The sequence below is a fragment of the Oncorhynchus masou genome, chromosome 32 (genome assembly GCF_036934945.1).
Source record: "Oncorhynchus masou masou isolate Uvic2021 chromosome 32, UVic_Omas_1.1, whole genome shotgun sequence".
NCBI lineage: Eukaryota > Metazoa > Chordata > Actinopteri > Salmoniformes > Salmonidae > Oncorhynchus > Oncorhynchus masou.
The window spans coordinates 70,269,882-70,290,037 of NC_088243.1; the positions used below are offsets into that span (position 1 = coordinate 70,269,882).

The following is a 20,156-nucleotide window of genomic DNA, read 5'->3' on the forward strand; positions in this document are numbered from 1 at the left end:
CAAGAAACTGCACCCATGTGCTTTTCTCTCCAAGCGGTTCTCGCCAACGGAACGCAAATACAATGTAGGCAACCTGGAGCTCTTGGCAGTTAAGTGGGCCCTTGGGGGGTGGAGACACTGGTTGGAGAGAGCACCTAATCCTTTTCATGAAATGGACAAACCATAAGAATTTGGTCTCCATTCAAGAAGCCAAGAAGTTGAACGCTCGCCAGGCTAGGTGGGCTGTGTTCTTTAATAGGTTCAACTTCACACTAGCCTATCGGTCGAGATCCAAGAATCAGAAAGCAGACACCCTGTCCTGCCAACATGATGTCTCTAACAAGGAGAGGGTGTCACGCCCTGACCTTAGAGAGCCGTTTTATTTCTCTATTTGGTTAGGTCAGGGTGTGATGTGGGGGTGGGCATTCTATGTTTTGTGTTTCGATGTTTTGGCCGGGTATGGTTCTCAATCAGGGACAGCTGTCTATCGTTGTCTCTGATTGGGAATCATACTTAGGCAGACTGTTTTTCCACCTTAGTTGTGGCTAGTTGTCTTTGTTAGTGGCCTGTATAGACGAAGTAAGCTTCACGGTCGTTTCCTTATTCTTTGTTTTGTTGGCGATATTTTTATAATAAAAAGAAATGTACGCTCACCATGCTGCACCTTGGTCCGGTCATTTCCACCCTGACGACGGTCGTGACAGAGGGACTCCAAGCCCATCATCCCCAGCTCCCGCATTGTGGCCCCAGTGATACCTGACCCCGGCAGGGGTCCCACTAACAGACATTATGTTCCGCGATCAGCCCGTTCCTGAGTACTACACTCCTCTAAATTAACTGGGTATCCAGAGGTTAATCGGACACTGGAGTTCCTGAGGAGGAAATTCTGGTGGCCCAACATGATTAAAGATGTGAGATCCTTTGTTAAGGCCTGCTCCACCTGTGCCCAAAGCAAGTCCTCACGACTGTGACTGGCTGGGTTGCTCCAACCCCTGCCCATCCTCAGCCAGCCCTGGTCCCACCTGTCTGTAAACTTTATCACAGGGTTACCCACATCCCAAGGTCTTACCACTATACTGCTGGTCAACAATCGGTTTTACAAGGCAGCCCATTTCATCGCCTTACCCAAGTTGCCCTCAGCGAAGGAGACCGCTGATCTCATGATTACCCATGTCTTTCGACTATACAGACTTCCCCAATACATTGTCTAGGATTGTGGGCCCCAGTTCGTCGCACGATATTGGAAAGCCTTGTCGGTTGAGTCTCTCCTTGGGGTTCCACCCAGTCGAATGGGCAAACGGAGTGGGCCAACCAGGAGTTGGAGGAGTTTCTCCTCTGTTTTGTCTCCATCCCAGGCCAGAAACTGGAGCAAGTTCCTCGTCTGGGCAGAGTATGCTCACAACACACTGCCGAACTCGTCCACTGGACTGTTCGCCGCTCAAGTGTCAGTTCTGGTTCGACCCCGCCTCCCTATTTCCTGAATAAATAGGCCGAAGCGGGGGTGCCATCAGCCGAGGCGTTCATTAGCTGATAGCGCGATCCTCCTTGCTCCACTCCTCTGCCTGAGACCAAGGCAAACCGTCACCAAAGGCCTTTTCGGGCTACTCTGACCGGGGCAACGGGTGTGGCTGTCCACCCGTGATCTTCCCTTACAGGTGGACTCACGGAAGCTCGCTCCACGCTACATAGGACCATTCAAGATCCTGAGTCGCATCAACCCTATCGTCTCCAGCTTCCCAGGTCTATGAGGGTCTGTCTATCCTTCCATGTCTCCCATTTCAAGCTGGTAAGGACCAAACCCTTCTCTCCCCCCACAACTGCACCTCCGCCTGCTCGACTTGTTGATGGTCCCCCAGCCTACACGGTCCGGCGTCTGTTGGAGGCTCGTCGGGTCCAAGAAACCCTGCAGTACCTGAATTTGTTCTTAACTTACTTGCCTATTTAAATAAAGATAAAATAAAAAAAACTGGGAGAGCTCCAGCCCTGATGGGTGGGTGGGTGGGTGTGGGTGCCTGCCCGGGACATCCTGGAGGAAGGGAATGATTTTTAAAATGGACCACCCTTGGCTGGAAATTCGTCACTCCTTCATCATGCGATGATTGTGTTTTCAGCCACCGGTAACTTGTGGGTGCTTCATATGCACTACAGTCAATTATGATTGCATGTCTACATATATTAAAAATATATTTATTAATATATGCCTACTGTATGATAGCTAGCAAATTAATTATCTAACTAATGTTAGCCTGCCTAGCTGTAACGTCTGAATAAGGAAAATGTTTTATTTCTACAATTTCCAAAAGACAACCAAACAAAAACATTTACTTAGACCGCTGCGCTACTCGGGAGACCATATAAAGTGTTTTTTCTCAACGTTGCCGGGATGTTACGTGTCCTACTTATAGTTACTTAAATTCGACACTCATTGACCTCCATACAACAACAACTCGTTTGGTGATCGAAAAAAAAGCAACCTGCAGGAGAAAACAGATGTTGGGTTCCCTCTTGCTTCGCCTTTTCCTCTCTGTTTATAGCTACTGTGTTTTAGTACATGGCACAAGTTACATGAAGTCGACACTAGGTGGGGTTGAATTGACATGGATAGCAGAACTGTCGAGATGTGTTAAATTCAGACTTTTTTAAAACAAGGTTACCTACAGGCTACCTATCTGTAATAATCTAGAACATTATAAGGGTAGAACTCTTTAAACAATGACCCTAAGGGGCTATGTAGGCCAGTTTAGGAGAGTCAGCTGATTATAACTGACGTATTCACAAGTATTACTATAAATCTATACGGTTGCCCGTATGACGTATCTATTCCCATATGGTCTAGCGGTTAGGATTCCTGGTTTTCACCCAGGCGGCCCGGGTTCGACTCCCGGTATGGGAATTAATTATTTTAATCTGGTCTCGTTCATGAAAAGGAACATGTATTTGTTTCACAATAAATTGTAAAACTGCTCACAGAGAGCAGGACCAGTGTGTGTATCAATTATATGCTAAACACTCTGCAACAATATCTGAAGTCTGGAATGTGTATTGTTCAACTGGACAACACCATCTTTTTACAAGATTAAGTACATTCCCGAAGTAGGAAATGTACCGAAAATGCGATCCCTCTGAAGTGGGCGTGAGTCAAAATGTACTGGTATTTTGATATTCTAAGGGACAGTGTGCATTTATCTGTTTCAATGTATCAATCTGAGCCACATGCTAGGCGTTCTATATTTAATGTTTTTTTTAATAGGCATGGAATTCCATAATGTTCGCGATTGTAAATCTAGTTGGTGGTAACACAATCTGCTATAGAGAATAATTCAAATTATAAAAACGAAGTGTCTATATCATTTTCAGTTCAGTTGAAATTCAGATAGGCCTAGTTTATTCTAGTCTATACCGGTAAATTTTTAGTCTTCTCAATAAGAGTAACCAACATGACATTATTTTTTCATAACGTCCTGTTTCTCCATAGTTTTTTAATGCTAGACAATCATGTTTTATGGTTTCTTTTACGCCTGTTACGTCAGGTTAGGGAAAATGTGACTGGTAGGAATTCCCCACGCATCAGCTTTCCGTAAGAAAAAAAAACAAGAAAAAAACGGTGTAACCTTTCGTCAAGCACGAGAAAGTAGTGAAACTGGAGTTGCCTCAGTCGTTGTGCTGTACCGATGATGTCGAGCTTTCATCTCACATTTGAAGAATTACATCTTTTTGGGGGATTATTACCAAGATGTTGATAAGTGCCTACTGACGATATTTGGCTACTGTCCGATGTTGATGAAGCCATCATTCATGAGGCGTAAGACATTGGAATTTTAAATGTCTGACGCTCGGCTATAACATAAGGACTAAAGGTGAGTCTTCGCTACTCGAATAGCTAATGATGTACTTCTGTTTTTTTAATGCTGTCTTGACTATTAGTCTGGAATGTGTATTAATCTAACAGTTGTGTTACCACCTCCCAAGCAGTCCCTCCCAAGCAGTCTCTTATTTTCTAGAACCCTCCCTTTCAATAAGTTTATGAGAGTTATTTAGGAACGTGTTATATTTATTTAATTCATTTTCATATAGCATACATAAGGTATTTATTTATGTACATCCACAACAAAGTAAATAAGAAGTTTATACTGTATATTCACCTAGGCTACTACAGATATGGACTACTTTAATTTCTCAAATTCAAGATTTCTATTAAACCAATGTTCTGCCACTGACCCCACATTTGATGTGAAAAGCCTCCAGTCTGAATGACCTACTGTTTTGCTTTATTAACCCTCCTCTTACGGAGAAGCTGTGTCATTGTGCCACTACCATGCTTGCCTTGTGACAGGGGTGCTGTGTGGTAAATGTGTGAAGCTGTTGTGTGCTGCTGACAGAGCTAGCCTGTCTCCAGTGTCTCCTGGGTCCAGTGGCCATTTGTGCTTCATGTGAGTGTGAGGGATCAATTATACAGCCCTGAAAGAAATGGATTGTGGATCCGAAGTATTAGACATCACATTAATAAGCATAACCAATAGCTCTTCAGACTCTGAATTTACTATTGGATAATAGTCTGTCATTGCACCAGTGCTTCTAATTTCCTCTGATTATTAGAAATGGCATGCGGTACCATTAACAATGTTCCACTACTCTATCTTGAAGTTTGTCATTCAGTTCAAGAGGTTGAGAAAGACCCCCTCTTTCTGGGGCACTTGTCTGAACCATGTCTGCTCATCAGGGTCATCTAACATGTTCATGCTTATTTTCATGTAATAAACAACCTTCACCCTCCAAAAAATGTGATGCTTGGATCTCCACTAAACTGTGTTTTCTCAAATGACTTGAGCTCCTCAACATATCTGTGGCCAATATAAATGTTTGCCAGATGTTTACATTTTTCGCTTAAGATGCTGGCCTCAGGGACATTGCAAGCTGAGAAATCTCATTGGCCTTCCGTGCCTGCTGTTGTCTGGAGAAAGGGAGGGGTGAGACAGGGGAATACTTGTGCTCTTGTTATCCGGTGGGGGGTGGGGGTGGGGTTCTTGTGGTTCTCAGCTCAGCCCGTCAGCAACAGATATCAGCTGGTCCCTCTGACCCCACCTCTCCTCCACTGCCCCCCCCTCCCTGCAACACAGCCAGCCTATCCCAGAGGCCTGGCAGATAATTGGAAATCTCAGTCTTCTGAAACCAATTATCTCCAACAAGAGCTCCTAAATATGCTTGTCTGCAGTGTAGTGGTCTCTAGCATATGTTGCATGCACAGACTTCATGCATAGTTTTTTTTTAAATCCCATGGTGCCTGCCTCACTCCCACCCTCTTTCGTCCTTCCCTCTCTCTCTCGGCCTTGATAGTCATGTGCATCAATGACCCAGCCTTCTCTGCCTTTGAACTTTGTTGCTGAAGGGACTTCTCCCGCACAACGGTACTTTGAGGGACTAACTTCCCTCGCCTTTCATGAGACAGTGCTTGGATTAACCTGATGAGAACAGGCCAGGCATCAGGTTGCAGTTGATAGTGTGTTTATACACACTGACTTGGAACACTAGCCTCTGTGACTGCCTGGCTGGGGCAAATGGTATCCCTGGTACTTATGGTGTGACCGTGATGTCACCATCAGCAGGGCATAGCAGCCCTAGCCGCTGAGGAGTGACTGGGTGACGATGTCTCCAGACAATGGGTGAGCTGTGCTCCTTTGTACTCCATAACTATTGAGGGTTCTTGTCATTGTCCCGGCCTCAGTCTTGAGATTTTTCTTAACCGGCAGAGAGCTGCCTTAATGGGCTCCTGGATATCGATCTTACCAGCTCACTTGTATCAGACTTTTATGCTGTGTCTGAAGCACCACTATAGCCTCACAAAGGACAGATACCTTACATAGTGGTCTTGACAGAGACAGGTGAGTGAATGAAATGACTCTTGTGTTTGTCATATCCTTTTTGGTCAGTGTTCAAGTCAGATGATGTGGGAAACATATGCTCTATCGCATCTTCTGAAAAAGCTTTAGATTAGATGCCCTTGTAATGTCTCTTGAGATGCCTGGTTTGATATCTTCTTTCCAATCAAGTCCAGTGATCAGTCTCTCTAAGGTAAATTAGTGTCATTTGACACCTCTCAAGTAACCACAAGGTGGCAATGTTTATATGTTTCTCTGTCTATGTAAACAAGTATGTAAGTTGACCAAAATGTGAAGTGACTCACTCAAATAAAGGAACCAACTTTACACAGAAAACCTGAAACAAAATCGTCATACTTCCCTATTTCACACCGAAGATATCTAACTGTGGCCGCCCGTTTCTGTTGAAAGACAGTGGGGGAACTTGCTTTGTAAAGTTCCTTATTTCACAGTGATTTGGTTTCAACAGCTCTGTCACCTGAGTTCTTCGTCCTCTGATATCTCAGTAGGCAGCGCTACAGCCAAGCGGCAGAAGTGACGTCAAAGAGAAATGGGAGCCAGGGGAAATTCCACCTGTAACCCCATCCAGCCTGCATGTTGCCTCACACAATATGAAGCATTTGACTCCATTCCAAACAATAAAAATGGACTCCATATCTCCATATGTACTGTCATCAGGTTAACCTCAGTGTTGATGTCTTGTAAACTACATAACGTGTCTTGTTTGGCCAAGATATACTGATGTTAGAGGTCATATAGCGTAGCGTAGCCTAGTGGTTAGAGTGTTGGACTAGTAACCGGAAGGTTGCAAGTTCAAACCCCCGAGCTGAAAAGGTACAAATCTGTTGTTCTGCCCCTGAACAGGCAGTTAACCCACTGTTCCTAGGCCATCATTGAAATTAAAATTTGTTCTTAACTGACTTGCCTGGTTAATTAAAGGTAAAAAAAATATATATATATATATGTGTTAACCAGCTCCAAAATAACAATGCAATGTCTCAGCAGTAGCTTTAATTAAGACTTGGTAAACTTTGCTATGACCAGAATATATAGCTCTTCTTCCCATGAAACATATAGGCTATTACCAAAGAAGGTACAGCATGAAGATAAGCAGAAACTCCTTCTCCAATTGAAATCCCCAATCACACTTGTAGGCAATGTTATAGCAACATTGGCTAGCTAAGCTCATGCAGCATGTGCAGGCTGTCAAATCAAAGGCACTCCTTCAATGTGAAGTTATTTTTGATGAAAATTAAAACATGTCAATTTGTCAGTTTCACGAGGTTGGAGTAATAAGATGTTCAACTACTCAAGGCATTGGTTCGAATTTAGGTTGTGTTGTGCCTTATATATTTCAAAAACTAAGGAAGAATTTTTCACTTCTCTCATTGACTTCTCAAACCCCAAACCCGGGCTTGATCTGCTTGGCCTGTTTCGCAAGCGTTCCCAGCTCCTCTGGGTTTAGAAACGGTGCCATTACTCAGTTATTACTCTGTTAAAACATTATGGTGGCAAAAGATGACCAACCACAATAGTGATTGACAATCAGTCTAGACTGATGCAGAGGTTTTTCTGCTGTCTCGTTTCTGGCACGTCATCGTCTGTTGGCACCATCTGATTGGTGCAAATTCAAGGTTGCACCTCTCAGTCCGGGTACTTTTTGTTGAGACTGATGTGTATGTATCTTGGGTATTTTTAGTCAGCACACTATGTATCTGATGCTTGATTAAATTGGGCGGGGGTGGCTGGGTTGTGGTTTGACTACTAGAGTGTGATGCTCAAACAATAGCCAGCTAAGCTAACCACATACATAGCAGCCTATCACCACAAGGAGCATCACGTTCTCTCTCTCTCTCTCTCTCTCTCTCTCTCTGTCTCTCTCTCTTTCTCTGTCTCTCTCTCTCGCTCTGTCTCTCTCTCTCTCTCTCTCTGTCTCTCTCTCTGTCTCTCTGTCTCTCTCTCTCTCTCTCTCTCTCTGTCTCTCTCTCTCTGTCTGTCTCTCTCTCTCTCTGTCTCTCTCTCTCTCTCTCTCTCTCTCTCTCTCTCTTTCTCTCTCTGCTTACACTGTCATTTGAATTGGTGCTTTGTGTTGTTGCCATGTGTTAGGAAGCATGTCGATCAGTGGAGTGCTACTAATGTGTCTGTCATGAAAGCTTGACGTGCAAAGTCATGTCAGTGTGTGCCTTTGACCATGTGTCTGATGATCTCACCTCGTTCAGCTGATCCACAGCGTCAAACAAGTTCAAGTGTGAAATGCGACGGCATCTTAAAGAGTGAGCTGGACAACATGTGTTAGCCAGTTAGCAGCTCGTCACGTACACAGAGAAGCCGTTACTATCCTATATCTGTCGCCACATTATATAGGCTAAATTACTGTCCTATATCTGTCACCACATTATATAGGCTAAGTTACTGTCCTATATCTGTCACCACATTATATAGGCTAAGTTACTGTCCTATATCTGTCACCACATTATATAGGCTAAATTACTGTCCTATATCTGTCGCCACATTATATAGGCTAAGTTACTGTCCTATATCTGTCACCACATTATATAGGCTAAGTTACTGTCCTATATCTGTCACCACATTATATAGGCTAAGTTACTGTCCTATATCTGTCACCACACTATATAGGCTAAGTTACTGTCCTATATCTGTCACCACACTATATAGGCTAAGTTACTGTCCTATATCTGTCACCACACTATATAGGCTATGCAGCAAGTTTTTTTTCTGAGGGTAGTTCTATAGTGACAGACTGTCCCTCCTTCGGGCCTGATATTTGAATTATTTAATAACTACATTCTACTATTGGGTGTTCATTCAACAGTATGCTTCCAAAGCCCGTGGACATTATATACACTGAATGTGAACAAAATACTTTGTTATGAAATGGCAAAGCTGTATACTAGACCAAACTTGAGTCCTTTCAGCTGTTGCCCAGTGTTAGCAGCTCTTAAGCCATTAAAAAGGAGAGTTCTTCCACAGACACAAAGTCAGTCAATTAGCCTCGGTGGAGGTGGCTCTGGTCTTTGTCCAGACTGCAGGTAGCGCATACTGTTCACAGAGGTTTGATGTGGACTGTCTGGAATGTTGGCCTTGCCGTGTGTGTTTAATGTTTAATGGGATGCATTTTATGTGAAGGGTGTGTGTTTGTGTGGCTCGGCTGGAAGGCTCCTCCTTCCTGCCGAATATTCTGCTCTTAACTACTGAAAATATGCCCAGCCATAAACTGCAGGTTTAGTTGAGTGCTCGCATTATTTGTGTAAGGATGTACTACCACACAAAATGGGCTGCAGTCTTACAAAATAACATATAATCATCACCAGGAAGTTCCAGGACGTGTTAAATGTTATCACATGAGTGGAATATTCGGATGCCTCAATAACCTGGAGACCTATAACCTATTCTGTGCTGTGCTGTACTGTACTGAACTATACTGTACTGTGCGCTCAATTTCTATCCTGGTTGAGATTTAACTTAATCTGCATCCAGGTGCAATGGTTGTGTCATGTCAGGTTACTAGTTGAGACATGAGACCATCTGCAGATTATAATCCAGTGCATCATCCCATGGTCAGCGCATCATCACCTCATTTGGCAGATCTATGAGAGTGACTCAGCTGAAGGCTATGTGCATTGGATGCATTTCCATTCAGCTATACGCCTACACCTCTCTCTTTGTTAGTTCTGTGTGGCTGCAGTCATCCACAGTCATTGCTGTGAGTCAGAGTTGAGGGCAATTCCATGGAAACGGAATTGCGCTGAGACTCAGATTTTTTACTTAAAATGTATGCCAAACAAGAATATAGTAGAGTTCAGTCGAGTTTAGTACAGTACAGTACAGTACTGTAGAGTAGAGTAAAGTAGAGTTCAGTAGAGTACAGTACAGTAGAGAAAAGTTCAGTAGAGTACAGTAGAGTTCAGTACAGTATATTCAGTAGTCAGTTATAGTTCAGTACAGTACATTATAGTGTACTCAACTTTAGTGTGTTCTCCTGTGGACTGTACTGAACTATACTCTACTTTTTTTTTACTGTACTGTACTCTCCTGTGCTGTGCTCTACTGTACTGAACTATACTGTACTATTCTGTGCTGTGCTGTACTGAACTATACTGTACTGTGCTGTCCAAACTTGTGAACCCAACTGTGGCTTGTGATTACTATGAATTCCCATTGTAGCCAATTCAAGTGCAGAAATTCTGTTACCGATTTTTCAGCAATTCCATTATATAAACAACATTTATATCTGTAAAAACACTATAACTAATTAATAGGTCTACCTTTACTTGTGAAATTAAATTATCCTCCCTCCTCATGGGGGAGGGAATTAGAAAATATCTTAAAGATATGTGGGTTTTTGGTAAAGGAATTTCAATGCACAAGGCAATGATTCTTTAACTTACTGAAGGCAGAATTATATGTCCCAAACTAAATGTAAGATTTGATATTAGTTGGCAGGGGTCTTTACTTCAACATTATGTAAGGGATAATCAATGGGGTGCTATGCGTTCTATGGAAATTAATGAACAACGTGGAAGGTGTGTTTCACCACACGCTAGTGGAGTGGAACTAACCTTCCCTGGAGTCGCAGTATTTTCCAGAGAACGCATAGGTGATTATCCCTTTCATACCATGGCTATCACTTTATAATTTGCAGGTAGAAATGTGTTCAACATCCACTGAAGCTGATAGCAAGTTTACCAGACAGCTAAAGTAGTTGCCTTGGTAACCAAATCAACAGACTTGCTAGTTTAGCTAACCAAACCATCAGCCCTAGTCTGCTATTATGAAAATCGAATTCAACAATGCCAATGTTTTCAATTCGACTATTGCTTTCAATAGCAGCTCAAACATATAATATGTAAGAATTAGCTATAGCATATGAATTCTACCTTGCTGATATACTATGCGTTCTAGGGAAATAATGCACGCTCTAGAATGCCCTTCAAGCCAATCAGAAACGAGTATTCAACAATTACATGGTCTAATGGGTTTTCATGTATTTCTAATATCTTTTTTTTAAAATTCTGGTTGACGTTTTCAATGACCCTTTTTCCATCTGTTTGACCAGAAATCATAGCCTTTGCTTACCTTTCATATGACACCCAATTTGACATGCTCCTATGAACTTCACATGTTGAAGCTTATGGGTCCTTCTACATTGAAAAACCTTGACCATTTCCCCAGTCCTGCCTGGTCACAGTCACGTAACATAACACTGACCAAAGCGGCATAATCTTCATGACCATTCATTGTCTGCCAATTAACTAAAGGTTGAAAGGGTTTGAGTTAGTGAACTAGAAAATATTTCCTCCCCTAAGGATCATTGAAATAAACGATGTTGGCCTTTTTATTTTATCACCCATTGTTCAAAGTAAGTCTGCCCTGAGTAGAGTAACATTGACAAGTTTTCCATTGTCATTTCAAAGTGTTTCATGGTGTTTAGTTGTACCTCTTTGTCCATATCAGTGGGGCTCATTAGAATGCCTCGCTGACCCTTTCTCCCGCTTCAACCCAATCTGCGTGAGGGATGCTATTGGCCCAGTTAGCCCTGGCTGAGGACTTTCCTTGGCTGCGTCCCAAATAGCACTATTCCTTATGTAGTGCACTACTTTTGACCAGGGCCCATAGGGGACGCACACCTCTAGCTCTGAGTCACTCAGGGAACAGCCATCAGCTGACCTTGGAGCTGCACAAACAGCACTGCCTGTCCTTTACAAGGCTCCACATCTTATGCCCTCAAGGTTTGTCTTATTTAGGGAGTGAACGTTATTTATAATAAGGGTTACATGGAGAAAATCGGACCTCTCCCAAATGAAAATGGATGGCCCTCCCTTCAGCAAAATATATTTTAGGCAAACCAACCCTGTACCCAAAATAATAATTAAACAAACTGGATATTAGAGAGCATGTCTACCGTTTACCCTCACTTCTTGGAGAGACCAGAGCCTTAGATATGCAGTTTTAGAAACTGTTATTCGTCCTGTAAGCATTATATGGCAATGCAGGATTTTTGATAGCGGGCAGGGCTGCGGGCCAGAAGGTTTTTGGTTCACAGGTCACCATGGACAAGAGTAGGGGTGGAAATATCTCCTTTATAGTAAAAGCATTGAATTAATCATCATCGTATTTGCAGGTCTGAGAAAAAAATGGCCTTTTATAAACATTTCATGCAATTCTACTTCACTTTACATATTAGTAGAATCTTTTTTAATGGCCAAAATGAAAGGCTAAGAATTGAAAGAGAGAGAACCCTAATGTGTTCATCTTATCATATTTCTACAATGCCAAGTCAGTGTGTCTTGTTTGCACCGAAACTGCCCCTGTTTGCAAATACTTAAATCTGAGATGTCATTAGGAATCTGAGCATGGTACTTTCAAAAGTTAGGCCTAACTTTCCACCCCAGACAGAGTAGGCCTACCGACGCAGAAAAATGTACGTTTTAACTGCTGGCTGCTCTTCTTCCATGGCTTAACCCAACGAGAGAAGGTCACAAGTGTTTCCCTAAAAGCTCTCTGGGTTTAAACATCTATTGTTCAAAAAGTGAATAGCTTAATCAATTGATAGTGACAGAATTAGATTACTTCCCAAGCAAAGTTTATTTTTTATCTCCCTGGCTGTAGAAGGTTGTAGCTCAGCCTCTGAATGTCAATGAAATGAAACAATGACACTCCCATATGTATCGGAGTTACATATTTCCCTGGTATTTTAAATCCGTACTGTGAGACGCCTAAGACAGCACTACAGGGAGACAGGACGGACAGCTGATTGTCCTCGCAGTGGTAGACCACGTGTCACGGATTCCCCTGGTACTGCTGCTCATTTTGTGCACCAGCTCCGGAGTTCTACAGCACCCGCTTCTAGGCATCATGAACTGTCTAATTACGCACACCTGGTTCCCATTTCCCCTGACTAGTAATTGTATATATGTGTCCTCTGTTCAACCCAGTGTCCTGGTCGGTTATTGTTATTATGTCCGTTGGTCCTGTGAGTACCTGTGTTTTGGCTTTCGTGCTGCGTGTCCCGTGCAATTGTTATTACGGGTCTCGTCCCGTGCAATTGTTATTACGGGTCCCCGTGCCTTTCATGGCATGTTGTGTAAATTGGGTGGAGTATTAAAAACCCCTATTACGGATTCCTGTGCCTGTCTCCGATCCTTATACAACGTGACAAACATTTTTGTTTTTAATAAAAATCTATTCTAGTAGTAGCAAGCTATCAAAGTTGACATCCGGTCCTCATCATCACGCGTTCCTTCTCAAACTGAACAGAACACAGGCTATAGGCTAGTCCACTCGCAAGATAGTGAATTTTTGGGACTAGGCCTAATCAACAATTATTTTCTGAAGAAGCCTACGCAGCACAGCCATTGGTTAGGCAGCACACAATAGTTTTGGATCAGCAAGAGCAGAGCAGGCCGGGGTTCAGAGTTGGAATATCCATTGGCGTGTGTAATGCAGCCCAGTTGTATTTACCCCATCCCAGCAGATATCTTAGAAATATAACTTTGTGCTGTGCTTCTCCGAGCATGCACTTCGTAGCCTATAGGCTATGGATAATTTGATTGAGACCACACTAAATAGCCCATAGGCGCACTTGATATTGTGTGTCCAGTGGAGAATCAGAGATGAGGGGTGGCATCAGGCACACATCGATATATAACCTAATAAGCAACTAATTCTGAGAAACACTGAGAAATATTGATGTTTCATTAATTACAAATTGCATGACCCTCCCCTGTACTAGATTTAAAACATATTAAACCCTGCCCTTGAATGAAACTGAAAAAGCCTGACCCTCCCCATTTTCATCCAAGTAACCATTCTGTACATTTCTATCCATTCCTTATGATATTTTCTTATGGTCTTCAATCAGGCCTTTGATTCAGTTCTATACTATTTTCATAGAACTGAGATGAGATGTACTGTACTCCACTGGTCTGGTTACACATCCACCGTAGTTGCTGGAACTGAAAGATAGGGCATTTGATTTCCATAGGGGGGCACGTTTTTTTTTTTCATGGGACCTCCAATGTGTGCACATTTTTTTTAAATGGGTTTTTATAGTAAAATGTATTACATTTCAATGTGGCATAAACACCAGTCATGATACTTTCATCTGATTCCCAAACAAATCACTCAATAGGTGATGCGCGAGTTTCAAGTTTGGGGAAGCTTACAATTTAAAACCATTTATGCAGATCTGTGTGCCAGTTATGATTTTCATATGCATATGTTCGTGGAACAGTTTCATTTCAAAACTAACATATTATTTTCTCAATCGTTGTCATTCACTTAATAGTAAAAGTCTGAATTAAAATGCTAAAAATCTAAAAGGTAAAATTCAACTAATGCCATATGGACACATTGATACATCGTGAACCATTGGCAGTTCAAGACTCAGATTGCCTATAGGCCAATGCAGGAGTAGGCCTATCACTTCCATTGTCAACGAAGTAAAAATACATAAAGCCGACAAATATCCTGATGAAAATTCAGGTTCTTGTAATCGCATTCATCCCTCTACTCCACCTGTCTGCCTCCCTTTCTATAGGTCTTGAACTATCGTGCACATGGTATCAAATCAATCAACTGGGTCTGGCCTGAAGTTGCTGCTAGTGAACCTGCAACATTGTATCAACTAGCCTATTCCAGGCCCTACCCTGAGAGTTTCCCATGGCAGTGAGCTTGGAACAGACAGCTGTTTTGGGGAAAAGTTTTCAGGTATTTTACTACGTTTCCACTTGATATATGGGATAATCAGATCATGATATTTTGCTCATTCACTCCAAGGCTTGGTGATTATTGAGGGGGAGAGTGTTGGAAAGATTTTTAATATACTGTGAGGATTGAGGAACTAGTATAGTATGCAATGGATGTTAATAAAACAGATTTTGTTGACTTACAGTGTGAGGTGAAGAAAAAATTACTGAGAAATTCAGCTTATTAGTGGTGGATGCGGATGAGCAGGGACCCTGACAAAAAGAATCCAGACATCCCTAAATGGGCACTTTCCTACATTTGCGTGCAGCAGGCCAGGTACTTCTATGCGTGCTCAGGTGCGCATGCTTCCAGGACAGAGAAACATGCTCATTGCTCACATGGAGCACTCCAAACAACACAAAAATGTAAAAATTGACAAAACTCATAAATGATGGTCATGAAATGAACATAAACTTGTTTGTCGCAAGTGTAGCAGGTTTTGAAGTCTGCAAACAACATTTTCACTCTGAGAATGAGAACGGTAAATTACTATAATGAATATATGTATTAACAGAAATTAATGTAACCAAATGATGGAGATTAACGGTACATTTACTACTGTTCACATATGTAATGGGGAATTGATCAGAATAAATAAAGGGCAATCAATTCACACATTGAAACAATGAATGTGCAAGAATTGGTGCGAGACAGCTGAGTCATTCTGGAGAGCTGAGCACATGCATTCTGAAGAGAGACACACCCATATCTTAGCCACACCCCTCTTCTTGAGTCAACATTTTTTATTATACTCCCAAGACCAGTGGCGTCCCATCATTCAGGGCAGAGCCTCACCTGTGTTGAGCCACACATTTTAACCCCCCCCCCCCCCCCCAAAAAAAAGATATATATTTATTTATTTATTTATTTATATACTACTGTTCAAAAGGTTGGAGTCACAATTTCCTCGTAAAAAAATGTGTCCATTAAAATAATATAAAATACAGTGTAGACATTGTTAATGTTGTAAATTACAGTTGTAGCTGAAAACGGCTTATTTGTTTTATAGAATATCTACGTAGGCGTACAGAGGCCCATTATCAGCAACCATCACTCCTGTGTTCCAATGGCACGTTGTGTTAGCTAATCCAAGTTTATCATTTTAGAAGGCTAATTGATCATTAAAAAACCTTTTGCAATTATGTTAGCACAGCTGAAAACTGCTGTACTGATTAAAGATGCAAAAAAAACTGGCCTTTAGATTAGTTGAGTATCTGGAGCATAAACATTTGTGGGTTTGATTATAGGCTCAAAATGGCCAGAAACAAAGAACTTTCTTCTGAAACTCATCAGTCTATTCTTGTTCTGAGAAATGAAGGCTATTCCATGTGAGAAATTGCCAAGAAACTGAAGATCTTGTACAACGCTGTGTCCTACTCCTTTCACAGAACAGCGCAAACTGTCTTTAACCAAAATAGAAAGAGGAGTGTGAGGCCCTGGTGCACAACTGAGCAAGAGGACAAGTACATTAGAGTGTCTAGTTTGAGACAAGTCCTCAACTGCTTCATTAAATAGTACCCGCAAAACACCAGTCTCAACGTCAACAGTGAAGAGGCGGCTCCGGGATGCTGGCCTTCTAGGCAGAGTTCCTCTGTCCAGTGTCTGTGTTCTTTTGCCCATCTTAATCTTTTATTTGTATTGGTCAGTCTGAGATATGGCTTTTTCTTTGCAACTCTGCCTAGAAGGCCAGCGTCCCGAGGCTGAATTAACTGTTTCGCTGCCAGACAAGGCTCCGCTGATAGCCAGGTGAAGCAGTGGTAAGGTGTTGGGACTGCTGTTGGGACTCTGCTGTTGGAATAGCTTTATCTAGGCCCTAACAGTTTGCGGGCACTGTTTGTCACCGTCATAGTGCAATTAATGTATTGTGTAGTGGCAGTAGTGGCACTATGTTGTGTAGTGGCTTTTCTGGCATGCATCGCACATTTATTTTTTTCCCCAACCAAAATGTACATACTAAAATCTCCACTGCTCAAGACACATTATCTTCACACATATTTGAGATGCTTTTCACTGACAGCAGCAAACTCAATAATCAGCTGGGCCTATTCCCACGTTCTGCCCAAATTGCAGGCTTCCCAGGCCTATGCACTTGTGTTTGAAACAATCCACAGACAAAAAAAATAGAAGCCAATGTTCCTCTGAGGCTAAGTCATGCTCTCTGGTGAAGTATTTCAATGATTTTATTTAGACAGGAGTAATTATATAATTTGGACAAAATATCATTTTACTTTAGGGGAAGCCAGTATCCGCCAACCTTCCTTTCCAATTCACAAGTAGCTGAAACCAGACATCTGTATATAATGACGAGATGCTCATGTCAACTGTAAGCGGGCTGTCATGTTCCTTTCACTGAGGAGTGGCTTCTGTCTGGCCACTCTACCATAAAGGCCTGATTGGTGGAGTGATGCAGAGATGGTTGTCCTTCTGGAAGATTCTCCCATCTCCACAGAGGAACTCTGGAGCTCTGTCAGAATGACCATTGGGTTGTTTGTCACCTCCCTGACCAAGGCCCTTCTCCCCCGATTGCTCAGTTTGGCTGGGCAGCCAGCTCTAGGAAGAGTCTTGGTGGATCCACACTTCTTCCATTTAAGAATGATGAAGGCCTTGGGAACCTTCAATGCTGCAGAAATGTTTTGGTACCCTTCTCTAGATCTGTGCCTCAACACAATCTTGTCTCTGAGCTCATGACTTGGTTTTTGCTCTGTAGAACCTTATATAGACAGGTGTGTGCCTTTCCAAATCATGTCCAATCAATTGAATTTACCACAGGTGGACTCCAATCTAGTTGTAGAAACATCTCAAGGATGATCAATTTAATTTGTAGCTTTTCTGTTTGTCGCTTTTCCCCTATGGCCTTTCTGTTTCTGTATCTATTTCAAGTCCTTTATTAAATGATTGTGCTCGTTTAGCCACTTAAATATAAAATAGGGCACACATCTCTTTCACACGCTAATAAGAAAACAAACACTCACAGGCTTTGATATTGTGGCCCCATATCAACCTTTGATACTTTTCTCCCCTCCAAGGCGAAATTACAGCCAGATCCTAGATTTGGTCCATGTAATAATGGCCTACAGCTGAACATTGAGGAAAATAACCACCAGAGACAGTGACAGCGACCCATAAGTCCTCTAAGTTGTAGAGATGGAATGTCATAGTTTCTGAGGCCTATATCTGCCGAGCTGTCATCTTATTCCCTCTGCAGATAAAAAGGAACCGCAGTGGGGGATGAGGTGGTCTTCAGCATGGGCACTGGCAGAAAGTGGAACAAAATGTGCTCCTTAGTATTCCTTAATGAAACAGCTGGAGAGGATAATGGAGTGCTGCTATCTGTGTCAACCACAAGTGTCTATTGAACCTGCCCTCTCATCTGTTTGCTTTTCTCTCCTTTTGACATTTTTTGTCAGCAAAGTCAATGATCCTGCCACCCGTTACTAGTGTGTTGATTTGTTTTTGCAAATGACTGCAATTAACAGACGATTAAAAGGCGAGGCAATTTTCTGCTCTCTGAACTGGGGTCTTTGTTGGGGGGCTGTTAATAGGAAACGGAGAGCTGGGACTCCCAGAAGTACAATCAAAGCTGTAGTATCAAGCCCCAGGAAAAGCGATGTTGCCATCAAAAAGCCTAATTGAAAAGGTTCTTGTGGACCCGTGGGAGAAAAACAAATCTTAATTGACATAATTACACTGGCCATGTGGTCTGAATATACTGCCATTCTGCCTCTCCTCACCAGAAAGAGCCACACAACCAGGCTCTGAGAAAAAAACATGCACCACCACACACTATTTAGGAGTAAATAATCAGCACATCCACACTATTTACAGGTCAATAATCAGCACATCCACACTATTTACAGGTCAATAATCAGCACATCCACACTATTTAGGAGTAAATAATCAGCACATCCACACTATTTAGGAGTAAATAATCAACACATCCACACTATTTAGGAGTAAATAATCAGCACATCCACACTATTTAGGAGTAAATAATCAGCACATCCACACTATTTAGGAGTAAATAATCAGCACATCCACACTATTTACAGGTCAATAATCAGCACATCCACACTATTTAGGAGTAAATAATCAGCACATCCACACTATTTAGGAGTAAATAATCAACACATCCACACTATTTAGGAGTAAATAATCAGCACATCCACACTATTTAGGAGTAAATAATCAGCACATCCACACTATTTAGGAGTAAATAATCAGCACATCCACACTATTTAGGAGTAAATAATCAGCACATCCACACTATTTAGGAGTAAATAATCAGCACATCCACACTATTTACAGGTCAATAATCAGCACATCCACACTATTTAGGAGTAAATAATCAGCACATCCACACTATTTAGGAGTAAATAATCAACACATCCACACTATTTAGGAGTAAATAATCAGCACATCCACACTATTTAGGAGTAAATAATCAGCACATCCACACTATTTAGGAGTAAATAATCAGCACATCCACACTATTTAGGAGTAAATAATCAGCACATCCACACTATTTAGGAGTAAATAATCAACACATCTACACTATTTACAGGTCAATAATCTGCACATCCACACTATTTAGGAGTAAATAATCAGCACATCTACACTATTTACAGGTCAATAATCAACACATCCACACTGTTTAGGAGTAAATAATCAGTACATCCACACTATTTACTGGTCAATAATCAGCACATCCACACTATTTAGGAGTAAATAATCAGCACATCCACACTATTTAGGAGTAAATAATCAGCACATCCACATTATTTACAGGTCAATAATCAGCACATCCACACTATTTACAGGTCAATAATCAGCACATCCACACTATTTAGGAGTAAATAATCAGCACATCCACACTATTTAGGAGTAAATAATCAGCACATCCACACTATTTAGGAGTAAATTATCAGCACATCCACACTATTTACAGGTCAATAATCAACACATCCACACTATTTACTGGTCAATAATCAGCACATCCACACTATTTACAGGTCAATAATCAGTACATCCACACTATTTACAGGTCAATAATAAGCACATCCACGCTATTTACAGGTCAATAATCAGCACATCCACACTATTTACAGGTCAATAATCAGCACATCCACACTATTTACAGGTCAATAATCAGCACATCCACACTATTTACAGGTCAATAATCAGCACATCCACACTATTTACAGGTCAATAATCAGCACATCCACACTATTTACAGGTCAATAATCAGCACATCCACACTATTTAGGAGTAAATAATCAGCACATCCACACTATTTAGGAGTAAATAATCAGCACATCCACACTATTTACGAGTAAATTATCAGCACATCCACACTATTTACAGGTCAATAATCAACACATCCACACTATTTACTGGTCAATAATCAGCACATCCACACTATTTACAGGTCAATAATCAGTACATCCACACTATTTACAGGTCAATAATCAGCACATCCACACTATTTACAGGTCAATAATCAGCACATCCACACTATTTAGGAGTAAATAATCA

The 20,156-nt window shown here is 41.7% G+C and overlaps 1 protein-coding gene and 1 non-coding gene across 3 annotated transcripts in view; both read left to right on the top strand.

The window, feature by feature from the left end:
• Window positions 1-2,800: 2,800 nt before the first annotated feature.
• trnae-uuc (transfer RNA glutamic acid (anticodon UUC)) lies at window positions 2,801-2,872 on the top strand. Its single transcript has one exon. It is a non-coding gene; the product is annotated as a tRNA-Glu (tRNA).
• Window positions 2,873-3,525: 653 nt separating this feature from the next.
• LOC135526548 (ETS-related transcription factor Elf-1-like) overlaps window positions 3,526-20,156 on the top strand; it is a 91,980-nt gene continuing 75,349 nt past the window's right edge. The window contains exons 1-2 of one of the 2 annotated variants that reach the window (XM_064955026.1): window positions 3,526-3,836; window positions 14,416-14,585. The gene's annotated coding sequence lies outside the window, so the exon portion shown is untranslated. The remainder of the gene's footprint in view (window positions 3,837-14,415; window positions 14,586-20,156) is intronic. The other variant, XM_064955025.1, reaches the window with a different exon arrangement.